At 46.9% G+C, this 20,001-nt stretch overlaps 1 protein-coding gene across 4 annotated transcripts in view; it reads right to left on the bottom strand.

Annotated features, from left to right (window-relative positions):
* The window catches only part of GJC1 (gap junction protein gamma 1), a 49,339-nt gene extending 46,387 nt beyond the window's left edge, over positions 1-2,952 (bottom strand). For 3 of the 4 annotated variants that reach the window (XM_066263436.1, XM_066263434.1, XM_066263433.1), the window contains exon 1: positions 2,751-2,952. The gene's annotated coding sequence lies outside the window, so the exon portion shown is untranslated. Of the gene's footprint in view, positions 1-2,295; positions 2,463-2,750 lie in introns of those variants that run through there. The other variant, XM_066263435.1, reaches the window with a different exon arrangement.
* Between the last annotated feature and the right edge of the window lie 17,049 nt (positions 2,953-20,001).

The raw sequence follows: 20,001 nt of genomic DNA, 5'->3' as shown, positions 1-20,001 counted from the left end.
TGTTGGCACTTAGCTGATATTAACAGTTCAAAACTGTTACGTGGAGGACCCAGGTTCGAGACCCCGAGGTCGCCAGCTTGAGCGCGGGCTTATCTGGTTTAAGCAAGGCTCACCAGCTGGACCCAAGGTCGCTGGCTCGAGCAAGGGGTCACTTATTCTGCTGTAGCCCCCCAATCAAGGCACATTGAGAAAGCAATCAATGAACAACTAAGATGTCACAATGAAGAGTTGATACTTCTCATCTCTCTCCCTTCTTGTCTGTCTGTCTCTATCTGTCCCTCTCTCTGACTCTCTCTGTCACACACACAAAAAAAGTATCAGCTAAAATCGATCTTCTCATACATATTCTCAAAATAATGGTCTACAAAAGCAAAAAATAAAAGTAATTCCATCCTTTCTTTGACTAAATTTTTTTTTAAATGTTTATTTTATTTATTTTAGAGAGAGGAAGGGAAAGAGAGAGACAGGAACACTGATGTGCTTCTGTATGCGCCCTTACTGAGGATCCAACCAGCAACCTCTGCGCTTTGCGACAAACCGAGCTATCCGGCCCAGGCTTGACTACCTTTCTATCAGATATTTTGGACAGGAGTAACACATGTTTCTATGCTACAAGAAAAGTAGGAGTTCAGAAATAAGAATTATATGCCCAGTTGCCCTTTACTGTCCAGATTAATAACAATAATGATGAAAAGAACACATCTCATTTATTTTGAATTGTGAGTAAACCTCAAAAAACAGGTTGGTACTTATCACTTTGCACTGATTTAGGCATGGAACAAACTATGTAATTATTAAGAGAATGACACTCAATTTCAATTACGTATTTTGTATTCTAGGACCTCAATTACTGAATTGACAGGTGAGCATTGGGGCGGGGGTCTCATCAGAGACAGAGCCTGTATCCCTTCATTTGGCTAATTTACACAAATAAGAAATAAGAATAAAAATTATTAAGATTGTTATGTTTAAAATATGTTAACTTCTTAATGGGTTAAAAGCTAAAACTCAATTCCATCTTCGTAAACTGAACAGAAAATTATTTTGCTTCCTTTTAAAAAAACTGCTAGCTACCTATCACAAGGAGAAAACCAATTCTAAAGTCACACAGCCTAAAAAGAAGCTAAAAGCGTTGGCTTTTAGGAAGAATGTATGAAATGCTTTGAAAAAGTGCACAACAGTTTAAGACAATTAGTAAATAATAAACCATTACAAATCATGACAAAGAATAAAAGAGCAACTTCCATATAACTTGCACGCATTCTCTTCAAAATGTCCTTTGCCTAAAGCACTGATCACAAAAACCTGGCGAACACTAACACATGATTTGTTTACCAGAGCTCTTTACCTTGTACCCATCACATAGCACTTAAGAAATCCAAAGCAACCACAATATACAACTCTATGCTAAAGTAAAAAAAAAATAAAACCAGAAAACCCTGGCAAATGTAAACACAATTCAAAATGTTTTTAGTAAGGAGCCCTGTAATCGTTTATTCTTCTACATTCTTATTCTGAATAGTAATACCTAAGCGCTTTGTTGGGGGGGAGGGTTAAAGGATTTGACCCCTAAGTTACATTATTAATCCCTTTTTCTACAGATATTATTGTACTCAAGATATGCTGTTATCCGTTTACCAGGAAATTAAAATCTTTCATTTGTAGTTTGATTTTTATACCACTTTCTCATGTACTCACTTGAACGTATACACAACACGAACGTATGACAATTTTAGACCTATCAGGCATACTAGGTAACGCTTACCCAGAGCTTATTCTTAGTTATCCGATTCCTTCCACAAACTATCGTCTTGATTCCAACAAAATAAAGCGTGAGCACAAAGAAATCTGTACCGCTGCCACTTCTCAATGAACAAAAATTCCTGCAAACTCACTCATTTGGTAAAGAAAAAGAAATCCCATTCTTAGAAACAATCGCAAAAAAAAAAAAAAGAAGAAGAAGAAAATTCTAAGCCACACATTCACGTAAATCTTTTCAATTCAAAGCTCCAAACGCTGCGGCCAACCACACAACTGTCCACAATTACAGCGTTAGCGCCTTCTCTTCAATTCTGAATCCGGAGACGGAAAGGAAAAAAACAAAACAGTCGTCCAAACTTTCACTAAGTAGGAAGAAATCATTCGAAGTTAAGAAAACGTGTTAATCAAGAGACAACTATCCCATTTCCCAGCACCCTCTTCCCCCTTTCGGCCCCCGCGCCAAATCTTCTCTAAAACATTTGCGACCGGCAGGAGCCCTGGCGCCGAGATGGCAGAGGAAAGAGTCCAACAAACCCAAGCCGCCGGGAGAAATGTCAAGGGGCTCGGCGTCGGAGACAAAGAGCAGCCCGCGGAGCGCCCGGTGCGGCCCTGCGCCCCTAACTGCCCGGCGGAGTGGGGAGCAGCGCCGGGGCGCCGCCGAAGTGCGCGCCCTGGGTCTCCCCGGCCTCCCTCCCGCCGCAGCGGCCCGGGCCCACCCCCGAGCGTTTCCCTCCCAATTTGGAAACCGCGCGCCTGGGGACAAAGCAGGAGGGCGCGCCGGGGGCGGGGGCGGGTCGCGGGCGGCTACGCCTCTCCCGCTCGGCGGGAAGCCCTCGGCGGCTCCCCCGTCCCTCCCACCAAGCCCCCTCTCTCCCGGCCCCCGGTCCTCCGCGGCCCCTCTCCGGCCTCCCACAAGTTCTCCTATAGCCCTCCCCAGCCCGGGCCCGCCCCTTGCCCGCTCCTCAGCCGGCCCAGCCGTCGCCCCTCACCGGGCGGCGGGGTCCCCCGGAGCCGCCTCCTCCGCCGGGCCTCGGCCCGTCCAGCCGGCCGCCGCCTCATGTGCCCCGCGTCGCCGTCGCCATCGCCACCACCCTCTCTTCTCCTCCTAGTTTTTGGCCGCCGCCACCGCCTTCGCCTCAGTCTCCAGCGGAGGCTGAAGCCGCTCCCGCCACCTCCCGGACCTGCGGGGAGGCGCCTGCGCACAACGCACCACGATGGGGGCGGGGGCGTCCCGCCGCGGCCTGGGAAGGGGTGGCGTACGGCACGTGGCGCTCGGGTGGGAGGGGGCATCCCAGAGCCCGCGGGCAGTGGCGTGAGCGTCTAACTTTCCGTGGTCGGGATCGTGTGCGTCCCCGGGCGGTCCGGGATGCGACGGAAGCGGGGCGCGTGGAGGACACACTCGCGTGAAGTCTGCACCGGGGGTGGACTTAGACTTCTTTGGTTCAGTGCATTCCTCCAGCTTGATTCCCGGGATGGGAGTGCTCCGCCCGCAGGGCTTCACTTGGAGCCAGTCACTAACGGCGCGGTGAAGACACGCCCTTACCTGGATGTTCTCGGTGGGTCCAATCGGTCCCGGAGTTGTCCTCAGTGCACTCGGCCAAGGCCTTGGTCCAGTGTAACGCAGGATGCTGATTCCCCTTTTTAGGTTCTGCTCTACCGTTACTCAAGGATCCTAAGAGTCCTCGGTCGGCTAACCATCCTAGCTCCTTTCATTATAGTGACTTTTAGTTGCATTTCTAGATACATTTGAATTCCTGAATTTCTCGGATTAACGAGACCCTAATATGCCATTTCCTCTTAACCCCTTGCCTCCCAGCAGTCTAAAGACTTCCTAAAAATTTGTATGCCTAGGAATCTCCAGTCTTAAACTGCCTGGTAGACAGTTTAAGTAGCGTGAATCAGCGAGCAACAACGGAAGACATACTAAGAAAATGGGAAGGTACTCCATATAGTGTTGGACAACTCCTGTACTCCTAAATTATGTCATTTGATTATCACCATACAAAAGGATAGGCTTTCATTTTACCCTTTTAAACCAGAGGATATTAAGCTCTAACAAGTGAGCTAACTTGCTACACAGGTCAACCCCCCTACCTCCACCCAGAAAGCGGGATCCTGCCCATAACAACTAGTCCAGAGGTTGAATACTTGAGAGCTAGGCATCTGGCCTACTGACAAAGTTGCCACATTTTAAAAACTTGTATTTCCTCCTGACCTGTGGTGGCACAGTGGATAAAGTGTCGACCTGGAACGCTGAGGTCGCTGGCTCAAAGGGGTTGCCTGGTCAAGGCACATATGGGAGTTGATGCTTCCTGCTCCTTCCTCCTTCTCTCTCTCCTCTCTCTCTAAAAATGAATAAATTTAAAAAATTAAAAAAAAAAAACCCTTGTATTTCTGAATGTCAAAATAATCTGGAGATGTTTTCTCTGAACATATGTACCCTGATTTATCATTGTCACCCCATTAAAATTAAAGTAAAATAAAAACTTGTATTTCTGGCTTCTCGCTAAAATGTCAAAAAATGTGCTCACTTTGAGCCTCTATTTTCAAGTGCCGGTTACTTCTGAGTAACATCTGTTTATCCAGGGCAGGTACTGTCCCCACTCAACTGCTCAGACTCTATTTTTACCCCATATTCTTTCAATGCCTCCCCACCCCCATTATCACATTACCCCTACTATACATTTATTTATTTATTTATTTATTTATTTATTTATTGAGAGCCAGAGAGAGACTGGGACAAACTGGAATGGAGAGAGATGAGAAGCATCAACTCGTAGTTGGGGCACTTTTTTAATTGGTCATTGATTGCTTTTTCATATCTCAAGCTGGAGACCCCACGCTCAAGCCACGACCTCTGGTTTCCAATCAGGGTTCTCAGCATCCCAGGTTAACGCTTTATCCACTGCACCACCACCTGCTCAGGCTACGGTGCATTTAAAAAAATGATTTGGCCTGACCTGTGGTGGCGCAGTGGATAAAGCGTCGACCTGGAAATGCTGAGGTCACCGGTTCAAAACCCTGGGCTTGCCTGGTCAAGGCACATATGGGAGTTGATGCTTCCAGCTCCTCCCCCTGTCTCTCTCTCCTCTCTCTCTGTCTCTCTCTCCTCTCTAAAATGAATAAAAAAATAAATAAAAATAAAATAATTTAAAAAATGATTTGTTTTTTAGAGAGAAAGAGGGGTGAGAAGCAACAGTAGTTGCTTCCCATATGTGCCTTGACCCAACAAGCCCAAGGTTTTGAACCAGAGACCTCAGCATTCCTGGTTGATGCTTTAACCACTGAGCCACCACAGATCAGGCTACAATGCATTTAAAATGGCAAGTGTGGAAGACTGTAAATTTGTGAAAATTTGAATAAAGAACATGTTAGCCCTGTTGGGATAGCTTCATTGGTTGGAGCATTGCCCGGAAGCGTGAAGCTTGCGGGTTTGGTCCCCAGTCTAGGTGCATACAGGAGCAGCTCATGTTCCTGTTTGTCTGTTTCTCTCTCCCTCCTTCGTCTCTCACTAAAATCAATAAATAAAAATTTAAAAAATAATTTGGCCCTGGCTGGTTGGCTTAGTGGTAGAGCGTCGGCCTGGCGTGCAGGAGTCCCGGGTTCAATTCCCGGCCAGGGCACATAGGAGAGGTGCCCATCTGCTTCTCCACCCCTCCCCCTCTCCTTCCTCTCTGCCTCTCTTTTCCCCTCCCCGAGCCGAGGCTCCATTGGAGCAAAGTTGGCCCAGGTGCTGAGGATGGCTCCATGGCCTCTGCCTCAGGTGCTAGAATGGCTCTGGTTGCAACAGAGCAATGCCCCAGATGGGCAGAGCATCGCCCCCTGGTGGGCATGCCGGGTGTATCCCAGTCGGGCGCATGCGGGAGTCTGTCTGACTGCCTACCCGTTTCCAACTTCAGAAAAAAATACAAAAAAAAAATTAAAAAATAATTTGTATAAAGAAAACATGTTAGACCTGACCAGGCGGTGGCGCAGTGGATAGAGCATCAAACTGGGATGTGCCTGACCTGGTGGTGGCGCAGTGGATAGAGCATCGGACTGGGATGTGGAAGGACCCAGGTTCGAGACCCCGAGGTCACCAGCTTGAGTGCGGGCTCATCTGGCTTGAGCAAAGAGCTCACCAGCTTGGACCCAAGGTCGCTGGCTCCAGCAGGGGGTTACTCGGTCTGCTGAAGGCCCGCGGTCAAGGCACATGTGAGAAAGCAATCAATGAACAACTAAGAAGTCGCAACACGCAACGAGAAACTGATGATTGATGCTTCTCATCTCTCTCCGTTCCTGTCTGTCTGTCCCTGTCTATCTCTGCCTCTGTAAAAAAAAAAAAAAAAAAAAAATTAAAAAAAACAAAAAACAAAAAACTGGGATGTGAAGGACTCAGGTTTGAGACCCCGAGGTCGCTGGCTTGAGTGTGGGCTCATCTGGTTTGAGCAAAAAGCTCACCAGCTTGGACCCAAGGTCGCTGGCTTGAGCAAGGGGTTACTTGGTCTGCTGTAGCCCCCTAGTCAAGGCACATGTAAGCAAGCAATCAACGAACAACTAGAGTGCTGCAATGAAGAATTGATGCTTCTCATCTCTCTCCCTTCCTGTCTGTCCCTCTGTCTCTGTCACTAAATAAATAAATAAATAAATACCATGTTAGCTAAAGTAACACAGGTGACACATTATACGTGCTGATTGAAATATTAAACTGGACTGACCTGTGGTGGTGCAGTGGATAAAGCATCGACCTGGAAATGCTGAGGTTGCCGGTTCAAAACCCTGGGCTTGCCTGGTCAAGGCACATATGGGAGTTGATGCTTCCAGCTCCTCCCCCTTCTCTCTCTCTGTCTCTCCTCTCTCTCTCTCTCTCTCTATCTCTCTCTCCCCCTCTCTCTCTCCCCCTCTCTCTCTCCTCTCTAAAAATGAATAAATAAAATTTAAAAAAAAGAAAAAAACATTTGTTAAAAAAATAAATAAAATAAAAATAAACCTTTCACATATTGTGAAAGCAAGTATAAATTGGTACAAATCACTTTGGAAAACTGGCAATATCTACAAGTTGAACCTGTGGATACACTATGATTCTGCAATTCCATGGGAATTCCACTGAAATGTGTATATATGTTCACCAAAATATTTGTACTAGAGTATTAATAGCAGCACTATTTATAAGAGCCCCAAAACTGGAAACTATCCAAAATGCCCATCAATCATAGAAAGGATAGATCAACGGTAGTACACTATGCATCAATGATAATGAACAATCTACAATTACACACAGTAAGAGATGAGTCTCACAAAACCTTCCATTTATATAAAGTTCAAAAACAGGTACAAGTACCGTGTGTTGTCAGAAGTAAGGGTAGTAGTTAACCTGAAGGAAGGATAGTTACTGGAAGGGAGCATAAGGGGGCTTCTTGGGGGCTGCTCCTATTCTGATCTTACTCTGGATACTGAAAACACAGAAGTATTAAGCCGCCACATCTCAGCTGTACATTTTTGTGTGGCTCATTAGGAGTTCAATAAAAACCTTTAACATGGTGTTAAAACATTTCATAGTGGTAACCTGTGGTGGCACAGTGGATAAAGCATCAACCTGGAATGCTGAGGTCCCCGGTTTGAGGCCTTGGGCTTGCCTGCTCAAGGCACATATGGGAGTTGATGCTTCCTGCTCCTCCCTTTGCCCTCCTCTCTCTCTCTCTCCCTCTCCCCACTCCAACCTCTCTAAAATGAATTTTTAAAATGTCATGCCTGACCTGTGGTGGCGCAGTGGATAAAGCGTCGACCTGGAAATGCTGAGGTCGCCGGTTCGAAACCCTGGGCTTGCCTGGTCAAGGCACATATGGGAGTTGATGCTTCCAGCTCCTCCCCCCCCCTTCTCTCTCTCTCTCTCTCTCTCTCTCTCTCTCTCTGTCTCTCCCTCTCCTCTCTAAAAATGAATAAATAAATAAAATAAAAAAAAAAAATAAAATAAAATAAAATGTCATAATATATATACATATAGCATATACAGATGTAGGCAAAAGTAGATTTATAGTGGTGAGTACACAAAACAGTTTATTCTTTTTTTTTTTTTTTTTTGTATTTTTCCAAAGTTGGAAATGGGGAGGCAGTCAGACAGACTCCCGCATGTGCCTGACTGGGATTTACCTGGCATGCCCATCAGGGGTCGATGCTCTGCCCATCTTGGGGCATCGCTCTGCCACAATCAGAGCCATTCTAGCGCCTGAAGCAGAGGCCACAGAGCCATCCTCAGCGCCTGGGCAAACTTTGCTCCAATGGAGCCTTGGCTGCGGGAGGGGAATAGAGAGACAGAGAGGAAGGAGAGGGGGAGGGGTGAAGAAGCAGATGGGCACTTCTCCTGTGTGCCCTGGCCGGGAATCGAACCTGGGACTCCTGCACACCAGGCCGATGCTCTACCACTGAGCCAACTGGCCAGGGCCAACAGTTTATTCTTGAATGATTTATTCTTGTATATTGTCCATATGAATAAGTATATATAAACCTACTTTTGCCTACCCCTGTATATAAAGAATGTATATAAACAAATATGTACAGGGTGGGACAAAAATAGGTTTACAGTTGTGAGTACAGTTTTGTGGGGGTTTTTTTGAGCGAGAGAGACAGAGAGAGAGGGACAGACAGGCAGGAAAGGAGAGAGATGAGAAGAACCAACTCATAGTTGTGGCACTTTAGTTATTCATTGATTGCTTTCTCATATGTCCCTTGACTAGGGGCTCCAGCCAAGCCAGTGACCCCTTGCTCAAGCCAGCAACCTTGGGTTCAAGCTGATGAGCCTGAGACTGCGCTCAAGCCAGATGAGCCCGTGCTCAAGCCGGCAACCTAGGTGTTTCAAACCCGGGTCCTCAACGTCCCAGGCCAATGCTCTATCCACTGTGCCACTGCCTGGTCAGGCTATTCTTTCTTTCTTTCTTTTTTTTTTTTTTTAGAGACAGAGAGAGTCAGAGAGAGGGATAGACAGGTACAGACAGACAGGAACTGAGAGATGAGAAGCATCAATCATTAGTTTTTCGTTGTGCATTGTGACACCTTAGTTATTCATTGATTGCTTTCTCATATGTGCCTTGACCGCGGGCCTTCAGCAGACCGAGTAACCCCTTGCTCGAGCCAGTGACCTTGGGTCCAAGCCAGTGAGCTTTTGCTCAAACCAGATGAGCCCGTGTGCAAGCTGGCAACCTCGGGGTCTCAAACCTGGGTCCTTGGCATCCCAGTCTGACGCTCTATCCACTGCGCCACCGTCTGGTCAGACTCTTTCTTTTCTTATCTTTTTTTTTTTAAGATTTTTATTTCTTGATTTTAGAGAGAGGAAAGAGAGAAAAGTGAGGGCAGGAGTGGGAACCATCAACTCCTAGTAGTTACTTCTCATATGTGCCTTGACCAGGCCAGCCCAGGGTTTCTTTTTTTTTTTAATTTTTATTTATTTATTCATTTTAGAGAGGAGAGGGAGAGACAGAGAGAGAGGAGAGACAGAAGGGGGGAGGAGCAGGAAGCATCAACTCCCATATGTGCCTTGACCAGGCAAGCCCAGGGTTTCAAACCGGCGACCTCAGCATTTCCAGGTCGACGCTTTATCCACTGCGCCACCACAGGTCAGGCTCAGCCCAGGGTTTCTAACACGATATTCCAGGTCAATGCTTTATCCACTGCACCACCACAGGTATAGTGAAACAATTTATTCTTGTATTAGTATTTATTAATTATTGTATTCTTTTCTATACAAACAACTGTAAACCTGTGTTTGCTCCTTCCTGTGTTATGTATTATATATACATAATCTATAATCAAATGTTTATGAAATATTTTTTCATAAATTCATAGATGAATCTCCTGGGAAAGGTTTCCCATCTTTTAGCATTGCCCATTCTTCATGGAGATTGGGATGATACACTTTCTATGTCTGTTACCTTACTACTGAAGGGATTCAGAACAAGCCTCCCATGATGTACCACTTTGACATGTGAATTATTTTGAGCTGAAGGCAATCGAGATCTGGGAACTCAAGAAACTTTTGCTTCTCCTTTAAAGAATTTAAATTAGGGGCCTTGTCTATAATAAGAGTTCTCACCAGAAATAAATTTTTACCATCTATCCATAGAGCAAAGTAAACTTTTAATCAAATATCTGCTTTTCTTTCTTTTTTAAAATTTTTTTATTTTTTATAGAGACAGAGAGAGATAGATAGGGACAGACAGATAGGAACGGAGAGAGATGAGAAACATCAATCATCAGTTTTTTGTTGTGACACCTTAGTTGTTCATTGATTGCTTTCTCATATGTGCCTTGACCGTGGGGCTAAAGCATACTGAGTAACCCCTTGCTCGAGCCAGCGACCTTGGGTCCAAGCTGGTGAACTTTGCTCAAACCAGATGAGCCTGCGCTCAAGCTGGCAACCTTGGGATCTCGAACCTGGGTCCTCTGCCTCCCAGTTCGATGTCTTACCTCATCCTTAACTCAGAATGACTTATATACCTCATTTTCCATTTCTGTCTCTGAACCTCTTCTGTATGTGGGGTCTTGGGCTCTTCCATATGTAGAGTTCCCATATGTATGTACATATAGTAATTAAAATCGGTCACTTTGCTAATCGGTCTCATGTCTACTTGGTTATTAGTTCAACTGAAAGAACCTATAAGAGTAGAAGAAAGTTTCTTTCCCCACACTACCAAGCTTGCAGTCCTGTTTCTCTTCTGATAGGACTACTATTTATTTTTATTATTTTGTTTACTGATTGATTTTAGAGAGAAGGAGAGGAAGGGAGAGAGGGAATCATTCATTTGATGTTCCACTTAGTCGTGCACTCATTGGTCATTGCCAGTATGTGCCCTGATCGGGGATCAAGCTCACAACCGTGGTGTTCCAGGGTGATGCTCTAATCAACTGAGCTAACCAGCCAGGGCCTTAGTAGAGCACCCCCCTTTTTATTTTTTTAATTTAATTTATTTATTTTAGAGAGAAGAGAGAGAGAGAGAGAGAGAGAGAGAGAGAGAGAGGCAAGGAGGAGCAGGAAACATCAACTCCCGTATGTGCCTTGACCAGAGAAGACAGGGTTTTGAACTGGTGACCTCAGCATTCCAGGTCTACGCTTTATCCATTGCGCCACCACAGGTCAGGTACAACCTTTTAAAGATGGAAATAACGAGACCCAAGGCAGCTAAATTGTTTTACCTGGAGATAGTTAAAAAACAAACAAACAAATATAACCAAGTCTCTTGTCTCCTACTCAGGACTCTTCTTTGTCTCCTCTGTCACCTTGCCAGCTAGCGACATTTTTTAACCTAGTTACAGGTGGGAGATCAGGCGCGTTCAGGGTGGTATGGCCGTAGACGCTTACAGGTGGGAAACTGAGATCAGAAACCTAAGCCAGCCTGACCAGGCGGTGGCGCAGTGGATAGAATGTCGGACTGGGATGCGGAAGACCCAGGTTCGAGACCCCGAGGTCACTTGCTTGAGCACGGGCTCATCTGGTTTGAGCAAAGCTCACCAGCTTGGACCCAAGGTTGCTGACTCGAGCAAGGGGTTACTTGGTCTGCTGAAGGCCCACGGTCAAGGGACATATGAGAAAGCAATCAATGAACAACTAAGGTGTCACAACGTAAAATTGATGATTGATGCTTCTCATCTCTCTCTGTTCCTGTCTGTCTGTCCCTATCTATCCCTCTTTCTTTAAAGTATTTTGTTTTTTGTTTTTCATTTTATTTATTCATTTTAGAGAGGAGAGAGAAAGGGAGAGAGAGAGACAGAGAGGGAGAGAGAGGAGAGAGAGAGAGAGAAGGTGAGGAGGAGCTGGAAGCATCAACTCCCATATGTGCCTTGACCAGGCAAGCCCAGGGTTTCGAACCGGCAACCTCAGCATTTCCAGGTCGACGCTTTATCCACTGCGCCACCACAGGTCAGGCACTCTATCCCTCTTTCTAACTCTCTCTCTGTCCCTGTAAAAAAAGAAACCTAAGCCAGAGGATTTCTGGACCAGGCATTCACCAGGGTCTAGACCAAACCAGAGTGCTTGCTAGAATGTGAGCTCCTGGAAGGCAGGGCCATAGCATCCACCCAGCTTCTATAGCAGAGCCCAGTACATAGTAGGGCTTAGAAAGGATATGCAGTGTGAATGAGTGAAGGAAGGCTCACCATTCCTTGCACAAAAGGGCTACTAGAAGGGAGAAAAAGAGAAGCCCCAAGTTTCATATTGGGAAATGGGTCTAGTTTTCAACCTCTGGCAGTGAGTAGTGGAGCCCAGAGCTGTGAGAACATCACTCTTTATTCACAAGGGGCCTAGGCAGAAAAAGATCAAAACCCAGTTTGAGAACTTTGAGAGTCGCCCTGGGGCTCTGTGGTTTGGGAACGGTAGGGTCAACTTGAAGACTGCAGTGTGTCACTATTTCCATTACACATTTTCCAGGGTCTCCACTTGACTGGTAAACTCAGAGCAAATTCTTCTGCGCTGGGGGATAGAAGCAGAGGCCCAGAGAGGTAGAATTTGAGGAAGCTCCCCGTTGGCCACAGAAGCCCTGCTGGCCCCAGATGGGTCAATAATAAGAATTGTTAAAGAAGCCCTTGATGACGCCACTGTGAGGGGTGGGGGAAGGGTATTAGTAACGCAACTCCTCCCTCATAATCCCCAGCAGTTTCAGTTAACCTGTGGGACACATTATATGTCCTCTCCCTGCCACAGGGATGTGGGCTGAAGCAGATTTTTGTTGTTGTTGTTGTTGTCAGGTGTTTTGGGTTTTTTTAATCGGTAATACAAGTAGCATAGAAAGAATAATAGTAAGATGAGCCCCCACCAGTGTTTTCCAGAGTCTGGTTAGCAGTTTCTTATGTAGTAATGCTGAATTTTAAATCAAAATGAATTTACTTGCAAATGAGGAGTAAGTGAAGTCTGTGCAGAGTTGAGGGTGGGAAGAAGGGTATAGGAAGGAGATGAAGGGCCTTGCTCTGGTACCCCACCAGGCAAGGACTTTTGGACATGCTCAGATACAGTGTGCTAGCCCTGGACCCACCCTGCCTTGGCGATAGGTAGTGGGCTAGGTGCTTAGTCCTTGAATGAATGGAAGCCCTGAGTTCAGAAGTCTGCTCTGCCCAGCTGTTTGTACTTGTTTACTGGTACTTCTAAGATGGTGTGAGAATAAAATGATGAAATGTAGCCTGACCAGGCGGTGGCGCAGTGGATAGAGTGTTGGACTGGGATGCAGAGGACCCAGGTTCGAGACCCCGAGGTCGCCAGCTTGAGCATGGGCTCATCTGGTTTGAGTAAAAGCCCACCAGCTTGAACCCAAGGTCGCTGGCTCCAGCAAGGGGTTACTCAGTCTGCTGAAGGCCCACGGTCAAGGCACAAATGAGAGAGCAATCAGTGAACAACTAAGGTGTTGCAAAGCACAATGAAAAACTAATGATTGATGCTTCTCATCTCTCTTCATTCCTGTGTGTCCCTGTCTATCCCTCTCTCTGACTCACTCTCTGTCTCTGTAAAAAATAAAAAAAATAAAAAAAGATGAAATGTACAAGATGCCCTGGCCAGATAACTCCATTGGTTAGAGCAGGGGTCCCCAAACTACAGCCCGCGGGCCGCATGCAGCCCCCTGAGGCCATTTATCCAGCCCCTGCCGCACTTCTGGAAGGGGCACCTCTTTCATTGGTGGTCAGTGAGAGGAGCATAGTTCCCATTGAAATACTGGTCAGTTTGTTGATTTAAATTTACTTGTTCTTTATTTTAAATATTGTATTTGTTCCCGTTTTGTTTTTTTACTTTAAAATAAGATATGTGCAGTGTGCATAGGGATTTGTTCATAGTTTTTTTTGCATTTTTTTTTTTTTTTTTTTCTGAAGCTGGAAACAGGGAGAGACAGTCAGACAGACTCCCGCATGCGCCCGACGGGGATTCACCCGGCACGCCCACCAGGGGCGACGCTCTGCTCACCAGGGGGCGATGCTCTGCCCATCCTGGGCGTCGCCATGTTGCGACCAGAGCCACGCTAGCGCCTGGGGCAGAGGCCACAGAGCCATCCCCAGCGCCCGGGCCATCTTTGCTCCAATGGAGCCTTGGCTGCGGGAGGGGAAGAGAGAGACAGAGAGGAAAGCGCGGCGGAGGTGTGGAGAAGCAAATGTGCGCTTCTCCTGTGTGCCCTGGCCGGGAATCGAACCCGGGTCCTCCGCACGCTAGGCCGACGCTCTACCGCTGAGTCAACCGGCCAGGGCCTCATAGTTTTTTTTATAGTCCGGCCCTCCAACTGTCTGAGGGACAGTGAACTGGCCCCCAGTGTAAAAAGTTTGGGAATCCCTGGGTTAGAGCATTGTCCAGATACACAAGGTTGAATCTGCCCCCAGTCAGAGCACATAGAAGAGCATAATGATGTTTTTATCTCTCTTTCTCTCTCTCTAAAATTAATAATTTAAAAAAATTAAAATAAAGAGCCTGTGGTGGCACAGTGGATAGGGCATCGACTGGGAATGCTGAGGTCACGAGTTCAGAACCCCGGGCTTACCAGGTCAAGGCACATATGGGAAGCAACTATGAGTTGATGCTTCCTGCTCATCCCCCTTTCTCTCTCTCTTTCTTTTTACTCTAAACTCAATAAATAAAATATTTTCTTAAATGTACATGAAATCATATTGTTATTGTTAATTTTCTATTGTCAGGTGGTCTATACTGGTTATCATTATTGGTTAGATAATCCTGGAACTAGGTTACTATCAATAGTTACTTAACCCCTCTGAGTCTTGCTTTCCTCATTTGTAAAATAAAGATAATAAGACCTACCTGTTGAGGTTCTTTGAAGATTTAAATAAAATACGTAAAGTGCCTAAATCTTGTAGGCTGTCAAGACGGTAGTCCTGTGGTAGGCAATTACACAGACATGAGCAGAGCATTGACTATAGGCCAAGCATGGAGGATCACCAGGGCAGAAAGTCCCAGGTGCCTAGCAACAGGCAAAACTAAGAAGACAAATACCTTGCCCCCAGGGTAACTTTTCCTCCACTAGCTTATTGCTGGTCATGTGGTTTAGACCCCCTGATTTCCTATCTCTGGCCATGTGGTTCAGACCCTTCCCCAGCGTTTTGCTAGTCATGCAGGTTAGATGCCCCCTTATTAGCGGAGTGAACAACTGAGCCAGAGAATAGCCCTTAAGCATTAATCCCTAGAGATAACATCTAGACCTCTGTTGTGTTTCAGCTTCAGGCCCAAAAAAGCAGCAAAACCAGACAAGCAATGCCACAGCTGATATCAGGACCGGCTGCCTTGACTAATGGCCCCCTGCCTTCGCACCACCAATCAGTGGAGACCATGATCCTAAGAGGACAAACCTGGAGAATTGATGAATATTCTATTGAGATCCTCCCCTAAGATCTCCATCCTTAAAAGACCTAAGGACTGGGACCCAGGCACACTCTCCCTTCCAAGAGCTTCCCTGACCCTTTCCCTGCCATCTTTTCTTCTTCACCCACAGGCTCGTGTCTCCTAAACTCTAAGGGTCCTCACAACACATACCAGGGGAGCTGTGGGAGTGGTAGCTTGTCCCAGGCTAAGCCCCTGAATCTGTCTCCAAGGCCTCCCTTTCTCTGACTTCCCAGTGAGCCAGAGCAGCCCCGCCTGGGCTCTCTCATTGTTTCTTCTGTTTTAGGCCTTTTCTTGTTTCATTGTCCCCAGCTTTAATAAACTTAGTCTCCAAATCACTTGGGTTGGCCCTGGCCGGTTGGCTCAGTGGTAGAGCATCAGCCTGGCGTGTGGAAGTCCCGGGTTCGATTCCCGGCCAGGGCACACAGGAGAAGCGCCCATCTGCTTCTCCACCCCTCCCCCTCTCCTTCCTCTCTGTCTCTCTCTTCCCCTCCTGCAGCTGAGGCTCCATTGGAGCAAAAGATGGCCCGGGCTCTGGGGATGGCTCCTTGGCCTCTGCTCCAGGCGCTAGAGTGGCTCTGGTCTCGACAGAGCGATGCCTCGGATGGGCAGAGCATCGCCCCCTGGTGGGCGTGCCGGGTGAATCCCGGTCGGGCGCATGCGGGAGTCTGTCTGACTGCCTCCCCGTTTCCAGCTTCAGAAAAATTAAAAAAAAAAAATCCCTTGGACTCGCCTGACCAAGCGGTGGTGCAGTGGATAGAGCATCGGACTGGGATGCAGAGGACCCAGGTTCGAGACCCCGAGGTCGCCAGCTTGAGTGCGGGCTCATCTAGTTTGAGCAAAATCGCACCAGCTTGGACCCAAAGTCACTGGCTCCAGCAAGGGGTTACTCAGTCTGCTGAAGGCCGGTGGTCAAGGCACATATGAGAAAGCAATCTATGAACAACTAAGGTGTTGCAACGTGCAATGAAAACTAATGATTGATGCTTCTCATCTCTCTCCGTTCCCTTCTATCCCTCTCTCTGACTCACTCTCTGTCTCTGTAAAAAAAAAAAAAGAAAAAAAAATCTGTGTGAAATAAGTAAATCAGAAAGAACTAAGAACTATATGATTCCATACATAGGTGGGACATAAAAATGAGACTCAGAGACATGGACAACAGTGTTGGGGTTACAGGGTGGGGGGGAGGAGAGGGAGGGGGTTGGGGGAGGGGAGGGAAGGGGCACAAAGAAAACCAGTTAGAAGGTGACAGAAGACAATTTTATCAATGTCACCCCATCAAAATTAATTTTAAAAAATCACTTGGACTCGTGAAACTTTTCCAGCACGAGGTTAAGAACCCATACATTACTTGCTGCCCCTACGCAGACCTGAAGGGACAGGTCCCCTGTCCCATAACAGTCTCTTCTATATACTATGTATGCTTTTATTTATTTATCTTAAAAACTTGCCCTGGCCGGTTGGCTCAGCGGTAGAGCGTCGGCCTAGCGTGCGGAGGACCCGGGTTTGATTCCCGGCCAGGGCACACAGGAGAAGCGCCCATTTGCTTCTCCACCCCTCCGCCGCGCTTTCCTTCCTGTCTCTCTCTTCCCCTCCCGCAGCCAAGGCTCCATTGGAGCAAAGATGGCCCGGGCGCTGGGGATGGCTCTGTGGCCTCTGCCTCAGGCGCTAGACTGGCTCTGGTCGCAACATGGCAACGCCCAGGATGGGCAGAGCATCGCCCCCTGGTGGGCAGAGCGTCGCCCCTGGTGGGCGTGCCGGGTGGATCCCGGTCGGGCGCATGCGGGTGTCTGTCTGACTGTCTCTCCCTGTTTCCAGCTTCAGAAAAATGAAAAACAAAACAAAACAAAAAAAAAACTTATTTTATTGATTGATTTTAGAGGGACAGAGAGAGGAAGGGAGAAAAAGAGAGAGAAGCATTCATTTGTTGTCCCACTTAGTTGTGTATTTATTGATTGCTTCCTTATGTGACCAGGGATCGAACCTGTAACCTTGGCGTTTCGGGATGACATTCTAACCAACTGAGCTAACCTGCCATGGGTCCCATAGTATGCTTTAGAGGAAGCTGGCTATTTAGGTGTCCAAAAGCATCCAGCTCAAGGACCTTAGAAAAACATTTCAAATCTCTGGGTCACTCATTTTTTATCTAAGACAGTGGTCTCTACTGGTGTCTTTTGCAGCTCAAAACTCTTTCTTCACAGATGTGATTCTATAACATCAGCATCACTACATCTGATTCAGCCTTCTAATTACCATTATCCGCACCCTTTTAGAATTTACTCAGTGCCTGACCTGTGGTGGTACAGTGGATAAAGCTTTGACCTGGAATGCTGAGGTCTTTGGTTCAAAACCCTGGGCTTGCCTGGCTAAGGCACATATAAGAAGGAACTGCTGGCCCTGGCCGGTTGGCTCAGTGGTAGCATCGGCCTGGCGTGCAGGAGTCCTGGGTTTGATTCTCGGCCAGGGCACACAGGAGAAGTGCCCATCTGCTTCTCCACCCTTCCCCCTCTCCTTCCTCTCTGTTTCTCTCTTCCCCTCCCGCAGCCAAGGCTCCATTGGAGCAAAGTTGGCCCGGGCGCTGAGGATGGCTCTGTGGCGCTAGAATGGCTTCGGTTGCAATTGAGCGATGCCCCAGATGAGCAGAGCATCGCCCCCTGGTGGGCGTGCGGGTGTATCCCAGTCGGGCGCATGAGGGAGTCTGTCTGACTGCCTTCCCATTTCCAACTTCAGAAAAATACAAAAAAAAAAAAAAAAAAAAAAAAGAAGGAACTGCTATGAGTTGATGCTTCCTGGTCCTCCTCCAATCCTTCTCTCTCTCTAAAATCAATAAATAAATACAAATGAGGATGTTTTTCAAATATGTGAGCCGACTTCCTGGAAAGATTAGGACGTACCAAAAGCATTTTCCTGGCCCCAGGCCGGTGGCTCTTTGGACTGTCCTTGGCTAATTGTTACAAGGTCCTTGGAACTTGTGCCTGGTTTTAGAAAAAAGGAGTGTCACACTCTCCCCACCTTGGGCACCTTGTAGAGGCCACCTCAGCCTAGTCACATTATCTGGAAACTTCCACTGCCCCTGCCTGTTCCTGTTACCCCACTCCCTGCCTCTCTAGCCCCTGAGACACTACTGTAGAGCCTAATGTTTTCTACCCTGTGATTCCACCAGCCCTTCAGTCTGGGCCTTCCCATTTCAACCCCAACTCCTTGTCCAATTCATTCTTTGTCATCCCCTCACTCACAGCTCTCCATAGCTCAAGGCAAAAGCTGCATGTCCCTCCCTCCCCCCCTCATCCGGTCACTCATCTCCCTTGGGCTATATATAGCACAGCTGTGCCTTAGATCTCCTGTAGAGCTTTAAGTCCTAGTGTCCCCCTGCCCCCTTTTACTCCCCTAACACAATAGGGAGCCTGAAGCTTCCAGCTAGGGTAGGGAACCCAGCAAGAGGTGGCAGGGAAGGGATGGAGAGGGACAAGAAAGGGTGTGCTGCATTGTGGACCACCCAGAACATGGTAACCTTCCCATCTTTTGTCAGGGACTTTCCACTTTCCCCCCAGCCTGCTAGCCATTCCCTGCCACTTGCTCATTCCGGAGAAAGGGGGGCAGGCAGTATGCCCAGGGAATTCTAACGATTATCTCATTTAACCCTTACCTCGATCCTGTGGGTATCTGCTATCTCCATTTTACACATGATATAGACTCAAAGAAGTTGAGTGGCAGAAGACCAAGTATTTTAGAGGGTGGTTGATCAAGCAACTCACTGACTCCATGTCTCACTCTGGCCTACACGCTGGATCCCCTAAGTCTATCAGCATCACTCATTTAGAGCCCTGTAAATTAGATTTTCTATTAGCGTGACTTGATCTGGAAGAAAGAAGTTTGCTAAGCAAATTACTAATGTACAAGTGCTGAAGCCAAAATATTTATTAAAGACTTGGCATATTAACAAAAATGTTATCCTAATTTTATCTTATCTGTTTACTAAAGCAGGACTCTCCAGAAATCTGTTACTTAAGATTTCTGTGTGTTCTCAGAAGTTTTTGAAAATACAAGCAAGTTTATTTCTTCTGTTTCAAGACTTGCCTTTCACTTTACAGCCATTTTCCTATTACAGTAGTGAGATTTGATTTTAGGAATGGTAAGAAGTCTGGACCTTTTTCCTCTGCAATTTACTGTGACCTTGGGCAAGACATTTAACCCACGTCTCAGTTTTTCATCTGTGAAATGGGAAGAATAATAGCAATAGTACTTACTTCATAGTTATTGTAAGGATTAAATAATCTACTAAATGCAATTAGCACACTTTTGGCTTCCAGGTGCTCAGTAAATCACCGCAACTATTATTATTATTATTATTATTATTTTAGAAAGATTTTATTTATTGCCCTGGCCAGTTGGCTCAGTGGTAGAGCATCGGCCTGGCGTGCAGGAGTCCCGGGTTCGATTCCCGGCCAGGGCACACAGGAGAAGCACCGTCGGCTTCTCCACCCCTCCCCCTCTCTTTCCTCTCTGTCTCTCTCTTCCCCTCCTGCAGCCAAGGCTCCATTGGAGCAAAGTTGGCCCGGGCGCTGAGGACGACTCCATGGCCTCTGCCTCAGGTGCTAGAATGGCTCTGGTTGCAACAGAGCGATGCCCCAGATGGGCAGAGCATCGCCTCCTGGTGGGCGTGCCGGGTGGATCCTGGTCGGGCGCATGCGGGAGTCTGTCTGACTGCCTCTGTTTCCAACTTCAGAAAAATACAAAAAAAATTTTTTTATTTATTGACTTTAGAGAAAAAGAAAGAGGGGAGGTACGACTGCTTCGCGTATGTGCCCAAGGTTTTGAAACAGCAACCTCAGCATTTCAGGTCGACACTTTATCCACTTGCCACCATAGGTCAGGCATTATTATTATTTTAAAAAATTATTGTTTGTTGA

This window comes from Saccopteryx bilineata, chromosome 2 (assembly GCF_036850765.1).
Source record: "Saccopteryx bilineata isolate mSacBil1 chromosome 2, mSacBil1_pri_phased_curated, whole genome shotgun sequence".
NCBI lineage: Eukaryota > Metazoa > Chordata > Mammalia > Chiroptera > Emballonuridae > Saccopteryx > Saccopteryx bilineata.
This window is presented reverse-complemented; position numbering and strand designations above follow the sequence as displayed.